Consider the following 10,000-nt stretch of genomic DNA (forward strand, 5'->3'; position numbering starts at 1 on the left):
TTATGATAGTGGTTACGGTGGTGAAGATGGTGAATACTGCAGTGGTAGTAGAGGTGGAGGTAGTGGTAGTTGTGGTTATGGACGATAATGTTTAAAAAATAAAGTTATGGTGGGGAAGATGATAAGCGGTGGTGGTGGTGGTGGTGGTGGTGGTAGTGGCGGTGGCGGCGGCATCTGCTAATTGTGCGGCGGCGAGCCCGGGGCCACATCTGCTGAATACAAATGTCTTCTTGATCGCCTCATCTGTTATCAAAATGTCGCGGGATTTAGGTCGAGGCCGAAGACGCTGATAGGGAGGGCTCAGGGGCTCAGGGGCTCAGGGCAGCCACGGCCACCTAGGGGAAGGGAAAGGAAACATCGATATTCAAGGGACACTTTAAGGGAGCCACGAGGAGAAAGGGCTTGCCGTACTATCATTCACGTGTTACTTGCTGTCTTTGCCCCACGCTGGTTCCAGATGTGAGGCTTTCAGGACAAACATCAACGGGGAACAGTAGTTTGGTTGGCACTTTAAGAGGGACGAGGAGGATAAAGGGCTCGCTGTACAATAATTCACGTGTTACTTGCTGTCTTTGCCCCACGCTGGTTCCAGATGTGAGGTTTTCCAGACAAATATCAACGGGAGACTCTAGTTTGGCTTGCTACTTTAAGAGGGACGAGGAGGAGAAAGGGCTCGCTGCACAATAATTCAGGTGTTACTTACTGTCTTTGCCTCACGCTGGTTCCAGATATGAGGTTTTCCAGACGAATATCAAGGAGGACTCTAGTTTGGTTTGGTACTATAATAGGGACGAGGAGGAGAAAGGGCTCGCCGTACTATCATTCATGTGCTACTTGCTGTCTTTGCCCTACGCTGGTTCCAGATGTGATGCTTTCAGGACAAACATCATCGGGGAACTCTAGTTTGGTTTGGTATTTTAAAGGAGAAGAGGAAAAAGATGACTACTGTATTATCATTAACGTATTATTACCTGTTTCCTTTTTCACGATGACTAAGATGGCAAGGTTTTAAAAGACAAATACTAATGAAAAGCAGTAGTTTGGTTTGATGCTTTAACCCCTTCAGTACCATGACGCGTTTTCATATTCATTCTGGTTACTATTTGGCGATTTTATTCACCTTCAGAAACACATGTGGGGGATTAGAATAGTGAAGACTGTGGCTATCAATCTTCTCACTTCCATAGACCATTCCTAATATCAATAAATTTGTCTACCCATACACAAACCTCAAGGTAAAAATGTGTCCCCGTATTGAAGGGGTTAAGGAAGACGAGGAGAAAGATCAATCACGTATTACTTGTCCTTCCCTCACGCCAGATCGAGATGGTAAGGCTTTTAGGACAAATATTAAAGGAAACATTAATTGATTTGTACTTAAAGGCAGACGAAAGGGAAAAGGGACTGCTGCATTAACATTGATGCATTATTTGTTGTCTCTTTCATGACGACTGAGATGGTAAGGTTTGAAAGACAAGGACAGTAGTTTGGCTCGGCACCTTAAAAAGAATCGAGGAGGTGAAAGGAGTGGCCATTCACGTGTTATTTGTCATCTATTTTACGACGACTGAGATGGAAAGGCTTTAAAGACAAACATTCACGGAGGACACTCGTTTAAAGGAGTATAGGCGGAAAAAAGTTGCTGTCTTATGGTTATTTACTTATTATTGTCTACTTTGTGACGACTCTAAAACAAAATTATCAACGGAGGACATTAGTTTGGTTTAGCACTTAAAGGAGTAGAAAAGAATGGAATGTCATGTTCTGTCATTCACGTACTATTTAATGTCTGCTTCATGACGCTTCAAAATTACAAGGTATCAAAGACAAATATTAACGAAGGAGAGAGTTACTAATAATTCTTTCTTACGCAACAAAAAAATAAAAATAAAAATAGAGCAAATATTTTCACGACTAATAACAAAGGTAAGAACAAGGAAGTAAGGGGAGGTCAGAGTGTAGGTTGGGCTTCCTCACTCGGGGCAACGGTTTCCTAGCGGGTGGGCTTTGAGATAGGACGTACCCCAAAAAGTATCCTCTTTAGCCCATAAATTCCCGTGAAAAGCCCTCATGGTAAAACAAATAAAAATAAATAAATAAAAGTGGAGTCAAGGAGAATGGAATGCTACGCTACATCATTCCCGTCCTATTTACGTTGAGTTTGTTTCATGACCATTCAAAATTACAAGGTATTAACCCCTTCAGTACTCTGACGCATTTTTATGTGAACTTTTGTGTACGATTACACGATTTTATTTACATTAGAGGCGTCTATGGAGGGCAAAAGATTGATGCATAGAGTCTTCACTATTTTAATCCCTATATGAGTTTCTGAAGCTGCAAAAAATCGCCAAATAGTAAGCAGAATGAATATGAAAACGCGTCCTGGTACTGAAGGGGTTAAAGACAAATATTAAGAAGGATAAATTGTTGACGTGCCTTCATATATGTGTTACTAATATTTTTTTTTCTTACGCAACAAAATATAAATATAGCAACGTTCTCACGACTAATAATGAAGGTGAGAACAAGGAATAAAGGGACGCTGCAAGAAGCCATCAAGTGGAGTCGAGGAGAATGGAGTGTCATGTTATATCAATCAATTCCTATATATGTTGAGTCTGTTTCATGACCATTCAAAATAACAAAGTATAAAAGACAAATATTGACGCAGGAGAAATGATTGATGTGGTTTCATATATACGTTACTAATAATTCTTTCTCGCACAACAACATATAACAAAGTTTTCACGACCAATAGCAAAATTAGGAACCAGAAAATAAGGGAAAATGCAAGACGCCATCCAGTCTGTACGTGGCAGTCCATTTATGAAACACTTGTACCTATTTCCACCTCTCATCCCCATCCATATTTTTATCTAACCTTTTAACTCCTTCAGTACTGGGATGCACTTTTACCATGATCTTTGGGCACGATCAGACCATTTTGTTTACATTAGGAAGCATCTATGGAGGTCTGAAGATTAATGGCCACAGTCTTCACTATTTTAATCCTCACATGAGTTTCTGAAGGTGTATAAAGTCGCCAAACAGTAAGCAGAATTAATATAAAAACGCAGCGTGCTACTGGAGGGTAACGCTCCCTAATGACTCAGCACTAACAACTAATGACTCACCATTAACAACATGACATGCACCCTAATTTGGCTTGCCAGGATGTGTGTGTGTGTGTGTGTGTGTGTGTGTGTGTGTGTGTGTGTGTGTGTGTGTGTGTGTGTGTGTGTGTGTGTGTGTGTGTGTGTGTGTGTGTGTGTGTGTGTGTGTGTGTGTGTGTGTGTGTCTGTCTGTCTGTCTGTCTGTCTGTCTGTCTGTCTGTCTGTCTATCTATCTATCTATCTATCTATCTATCTATCTATCTATCTATCTGTCTGTCTGTCTGTCTCCTGCTGTGTCTTGTTAATTAATAGCGAATCGAGACAAGGGAAATAAATGCCAAGAAATTAAGATCGAGGAAAAAACAAGAACATCATCGTCATCATTTTATTTACGTCTCAGTCTTCACAATTTCTCTTAACGTTCTTGTTTTCCTTAAGTGGCTGAACAGCTTGTCAGTTTCTACAATGAAGTGGTTTGCCTTTGAAAATGCATTGTTACGCCCCCCAAAAAAAAAACAAAAAACAAATAGAAATAAATAAATAGAAATAGATAAATAAATAAAACAAAAAAGAAAATTAAACAAAATGAAATATATCAAAGTTAAATAATAATAATAATAATAATAATAATAATAATAATAATAATAATAATAATAATAACAACAACAACATATATAATAAAAAAAACAAGTAAGTAAAATATAGCAAGCAAATAAGTTATTGGCAAATATTAAATAAAAAAATTTTTTGCGATAAATGAGTTACTACTACTACTACTACTACTACTACTACTACTACTACTACTACTACTACTACTACTACTACTACTACTACTACTACTACTACTACTACTACTACTACTACTACTACTACTACTACTACTACTACTACTACTACTACTACTACTACTACTACTACTACTACTACTACTACTACTACTACTACTACTACTACTACTACTACTACTACCATTCACTTCTGTTAAATAAAAATAAATAAATAAATGTGTGTTTGTTTGTGTGTGTGTGTGTGTGTGTGTGTGTGTGTGTGTGTGTGTGTGTGTGTGTGTGTGTGTGTGTGTGTGTGTGTGTGTGTGTGTGTGTGTGTGTGTGTGTGTGTGTGTGTGTGTGTGTGTGTGTGTGTGTGTGTGTGTGTGTGTGTGTGTGTGTGTGCACGAATGTTTCACTCCACCGATTAACATGAAAATAACACTAAGGCTTCCTATCGAGTTAAGTTAGGCCATATACAATTAAGTTATGTAATGTAATGCTTCGTTTAGATCATTCAATTCATTTATTTCACCGCTGATCCTTCTGAGTAGATCACGACTTTACAAGACGAAAAAAAAAACCACCACTAAATAAATACGCAACCAATCTCAAAATCAAGACTAAAGATATATAATTATTCCTTAAACACAACTAACACACACACTTACAACCAGTAGCCGTAAGCAACACAACACTAAACAACGCAATAGCAAGCAACAAGCAGCGCCACCCCCCCACCCACACACACAAGGCAAACAGCAGTGGTCGTTGTTTTGAATAGCAGCACCGGGCATGCATTTATCAGCGGGGGCTCACTGCCTTTAATATATATCATTTATTTAATCAGATGGTCGTGTTTGATGCGTGATCATCTGATAAAATAGTGTGGTGTGTGTGTGGGTGTGTTGTGATGATAGAGAGCGACGGGTAACACACAGCCAAGGGTAAAAATGTGATTGAAAGAAGAGATAAGCAGCTCAAGGGAGGTGGAGGGGCAGAAGGACCAACCAAGGAGCAAGAGAGGAAGATCAGAGGTGGTTTATGGATGCAGTGAAAGAAGACAAGCTACAGAAGTGTTGGGTGTCACTGAAGGAGAGCCTGGAGACAGAACACAGAGAAGAGTGAAGAGAAGAGATAAGGAGATAAGGGGACAAAGGAGATGGGTCCACCAGCCATGAAGAAAGAGAGAGGACCAATAGAATGTTTACAGAGGCCGTGAAGAAAGACATGCGTGTATAGGCTTGATAAAAAAATATAAATAAATGCATAAGAGAAAGTATAAAATAGAAACGTGTGATACATTCTTTTTTTATGCAGGAGGGAAACCAACCAATGGCACCAAAATATATATATAAAAAAAAGGCCCACTTAAGCACTGGCTCCTTTAAAGAGTGGTACGGAATTAACAAAAAATTAAGGAACAAATAGGAAACTGAGGTAAGCTGCACAAAGCCATCAGGACTACAAGTGGCTTTCACAGTAGCAAAAAAAAAAAAAGCTATCTTAAATCTATATAATATTTTAAAGCTTCCTATTGACTCTGTACTAACAATCTATTCATTAAGTCTATTTCATACATAAACTCCTATTTGATAACTACTTCTCTCCACAATCTCTTCTTAGACCTAACTATATTAGCCCCTTCAGTACTGGGACACATTTTTACCTTGAGTTTTGTGTGTGTGATTAGACCATTTAATTGACATTGGGAAGGGTCTATGGAGGTCAAAAGATGAATAGCCACAATCTTCACTGTTCTAATCCTTAACATGAATTTCTGAAGCTGTATAAAATCAACACACAGTAACCAGGATGAATATGAAAACGTGTCATAATACTGAAGGGATTAAATCTAACTTTATTAACACCCTTCAGTACTGGGACACATTTTTACCTTGAGATTTGTGTGTGATTAGACCATTTTATTGACATTAGGAAGAGTTTATGGAGGTCAGGAGATGAATGGCCACAGTCATCATTATCTTAATCCTTCACGTGAGTTTCTGGAGCAGTAAAAAGTCAACAAACAGTAACCAGAATAAATATGAAAACGTGTCATGATACTGAAGGGATTACATCTAACTTATTAACCCTCCTCAGTACTGGGGCACATTTTTACCTGACGTTTTGTGTGTGATTAGACCATTTTATTGACATTAGGAAGAGTCTATGGAGGTTAGACGATGAATGGCCACAATCTTCACAATTTCAATCCCCCACATGAGTTTCTGAAGTTGTAAAAGTCAACAAATAGTAACCAGAATGAATATGAAAAACACGCGTCATGGTACTGAAATTTACCGTTTATTTGTTGTCCTACCCTGAGTCTAAGGAGTTTGCCACCCTTGTTACATCATTTACCCCAATCAAACACCTCTACCAGATCTCTTAACCTCAGCCTCTCTAAGGAATGCAAATACTAAGAACCAGAACGCAGGGTTATGACAGAGTGAATAGAGACATACCGGTGTTGGTTTAATGGAAGACACAAATAAAACGTAGAGAAGAGTAAAGAGAAGACACGATAAATTCATAAAGGCGGTGGGAGAAGACACAAAAAGAGACTAACTAAAGAGGAGAGAAGAGAAAAGGCGACAGAGTGAAGGAAGACAAGGTGTAATGCTGTAATGGAAAAACACACAAAACGTAGAGAGAAGTAAAGAGAAGAAACAGTACATTCATAAGGGTGGTAGGACAAAACACAAAACACAGACTAACCAAGGAGGAGAGAAAAAGACAAGGCGAAAAAGGAGATTTATGGATATAGTGAAGGAAGACAAGGTAGTGAGGGTGTAATGGAAGACACAAACAAAACGTAGAGAGAGGAAAAGAGAAGAGACAGTATATCCATAAGAGAAGATACAAAACACACAAACCAAGGAGGAGAGAAACGAAAAGGCAAGAAAGAAAACTTATCGATGTAGTGAAGGAAGACAAGATAGTGAGGGTGTAATGGAAAACACGGACGTAGAAACAATAAAAAAAAAAAAAAACTACATTCACAAAAGTGGTGGGAGAAGATACTAAACACAGACTAACCAAGCAGAGAGAGAGAAAAAAAAAGGCGACTGTTACTTTTTTCCTTGTTACATTTTTCCTATTACTATTTTTCCTGATACTTTCTTTCCTACAGTCAAGATTTATGGATGTAGCGAAGGAAGAGAAGGTAATGTTGGGTGTCACAGAATGGGGTTGGATATGACAGGTGGGAGAGAATAAGTATGTTTTATTCAGAGACCGCCATATGTAGGTTTCATATTCTACAACACTATGGTCTCTCACCATCGATGCTTTCCAAAGGCTCTAGTTAAAGGTACTCGTGTTTTTAAGGGTATTTTTTATGGTTCTGGTGATAGATTGGCAACATTTCTAGTTTGTCAAAAATAAAAACTGTCTTGAAAACCCAGTTAGTCATCTCTGTGGCCTTAAAATATTGTTCCAGTGAAAGAGCAAGGCGTTAATGAATATGGGTGTAGATCTTATGGCTTATTTGTTTTTTAGGGTATTTTTTTATGGTTCTGGTGATAGATCGGCAACATTTCTAGTTTATCAAAAGGAAAAATTGTCTTGAAAACTCGGCTATTCGTCTCTGTGGACTTGAGATATTGTCCCAGAGAAAGAGCAAGGCGTTTCTGAATATGGGTGTAGGTCTTATGGTTTATCTGAGTTTCCCTTATATTTTGTAACGGAAAGACTTAAGAGAATAAAATACAGACATGTGACACGCTGATACGAGCCTTGCAGAAACCAGCACAAAGAAGATTTACTTCAATTCAAAGAACGACAATCAAACAGCGAAGTGTCCAGCTGTTTGAAGACTCCCAAACTAGAAGTAGGTCACAAGGCCATTCACGACTACACGGCAAGACGCATCCGGCAACCTATGGAACACGATTTGAATAGGTAAGTGATGTTATTTGGTGGGGAAAGAAGGGATCAGAATGCATTTATGTACACAAGAGACCAATATGAACCAGGGAACTTGCCAATGAATAAGAGAGTGGCCTGAAAGTACATGTCCAGATTCTGTATTATTGGTGACAGCCATGGTACAGTGGAACCATGCGTGCTTTGAGGTCCGAGGGGTCTCCAAGCGCACGGGTTCGAATCCTGTCCACGGTCGGAGTGTAGGTTGGGCTTCCTCACTCGGGCCAACGGTTTCCTAGACAGGAGGTACCCCAAAAAAGTATCCCCTTTAGCCCAGAAATTCCCGTGAAAAAACCACATAGTATTAAAAACAAAAGAGAAAAAAAACGTTAAATTCATAAACAGTTCAACACCGCACCTTCACTATTTCAGAAGGCTTACTACACAATTCACAATGCAAACACCTTGAGAAACCAGGCTTGTAATCTTTGTGTCCTTGGAGAGTGGCCGTGGTGAGAAGGGAAAGCGTTTCTGAGTATGGCGCTAGGGTGGCAGAAATTCTTGGTTGAGGAAATGAACTCGAGTGAAGCCAGGGAGATGAATTAAGCCAGTGAGTAAAAACAGGATGTATTACCTATAGGGATAAAATAATTAATAAAACCGACTTGAGTACATGTAGTAAAGCCAATTGTCAATCCAGCGTCTACTAAGCTAGTACATGACAAAATAAATAAATAAATAAATAGGTAAATAAAAAAAAACATGAATTAAAGCAGAGTAAATAAACTTCCATCAATGAAATATATATATACAAAAAAGTTGAAAAAAAAAGAAAAGAACAATTATACGTTACATAAAAACACACACACACACACACACACACACACACACACACACACACACACATATAAATAAAAGTGATAAAACGAACACGAATGGCACCTAAAATGTAAATATAAAGCCACTATGAAAAAGCCAAGTGTCAAATCTAGCCTCTAATAAGCCAGTACGAGTAAATAAAATACATAAAAACTGCGAAAAAAAAAGGGAACTACACGTTACAATAACAAAAACCAACAAAACACATACGAGTAAAAGCAACGTGTCAAATTAACCGCAATAAATAAACTAACATAAATTAAACCTTAAAAAAAATATAAATAAATAAATAAAATAAAGAAAAAAATGAAATATAAAAGAATAACAAACCGAAAGAAAAACAAAATTAAGAACAGAAGAAGAGAAACCAATTGAAAGAACCTGAAATAGAAAATATATATAAAAAAAAAACCCAGCTAAAAAGAAGAATATCGAAGCCAAAAACAAAAGAATAAGATACAAAGATATAATTTTGGACACAACTGCAAAATAGATTAACCCCCTTCAGTACCAGGACGTGTTTTTACATCTATTCAGGTGACTATTTTGCGATTTTAAACAGCTTCAGAAACTTATGTGGGGGATTAGAATAGTGAAGACTGGCCATTAACCTTCTGGCCTCCATAGACCCTTCCTAATGTCAATGAAATCGTTTAATAACACCCAAAACTCGTGGTAAAAATGTGTCCCAGTACTGAAGACGTTAACGAGTGTTCAGAAATGCCTTCCCCTCTCATTACGACAATTTTCCAAGGCCACAGAGACAACTAGCCGGTTTTCAAGACAGTTTCTCCTTTTAATAAACTAGAAATCTTGCCAATCTATCACTAGGACTATAAAAACAGCATTAAAAACACGGGTCTTCAACTGGAGCCTTTGGAAAGCAGTGATGGGGAGAGAACAAAGCGTTTAAGAATAGAAGCCTTAGAGTCACAGAGACAAAACGGAAGGAAAAATACAAGGCGGAAACTCAACAGGGAAACAGTGAAAGGTGAAGAATAGAGCCACGTAGAGCCACATAAAGCCACGATATAGGAAAGCCTTTCAGAATACGAGCCTTAGAGTCACAGAGACACAACAAAAGGAAAAGCACAAGGCGGAAACTCAATAGGAAACAGTGAGAGATGAAGAACAGAGCCAGCGAATGACATGTAAGTAAAGCCACATAAAGCCAGGCCAGGGGAAGGATCGCAGTGTAAGCCCTCAACCACACACCCTATTTATGTGTCAAGGGAAGGAGATAAATTAGGGAACAAGACTGACCATATTATAAGCGAGCGACTTTCATCCCAACTTTCTCCATTAATGAGTTAAGTTTTGTAACCTTTCCCATCCTCCTCCTCTTCTTCCTCCTCCATCTCCTCCTCC

General features: G+C 38.5%; 1 protein-coding gene across 1 annotated transcript in view; it reads right to left on the reverse strand.

Annotated features, from left to right (window-relative positions):
* LOC123515556 overlaps nucleotides 1-10,000 on the reverse strand; it is a 1,160,229-nt gene that overhangs the window by 63,562 nt on the left and 1,086,667 nt on the right. The gene's annotated exons all lie outside the window — the stretch shown is intronic.

Source organism: Portunus trituberculatus, chromosome 39 (assembly GCF_017591435.1).
Source record: "Portunus trituberculatus isolate SZX2019 chromosome 39, ASM1759143v1, whole genome shotgun sequence".
Lineage (NCBI taxonomy): Eukaryota > Metazoa > Arthropoda > Malacostraca > Decapoda > Portunidae > Portunus > Portunus trituberculatus.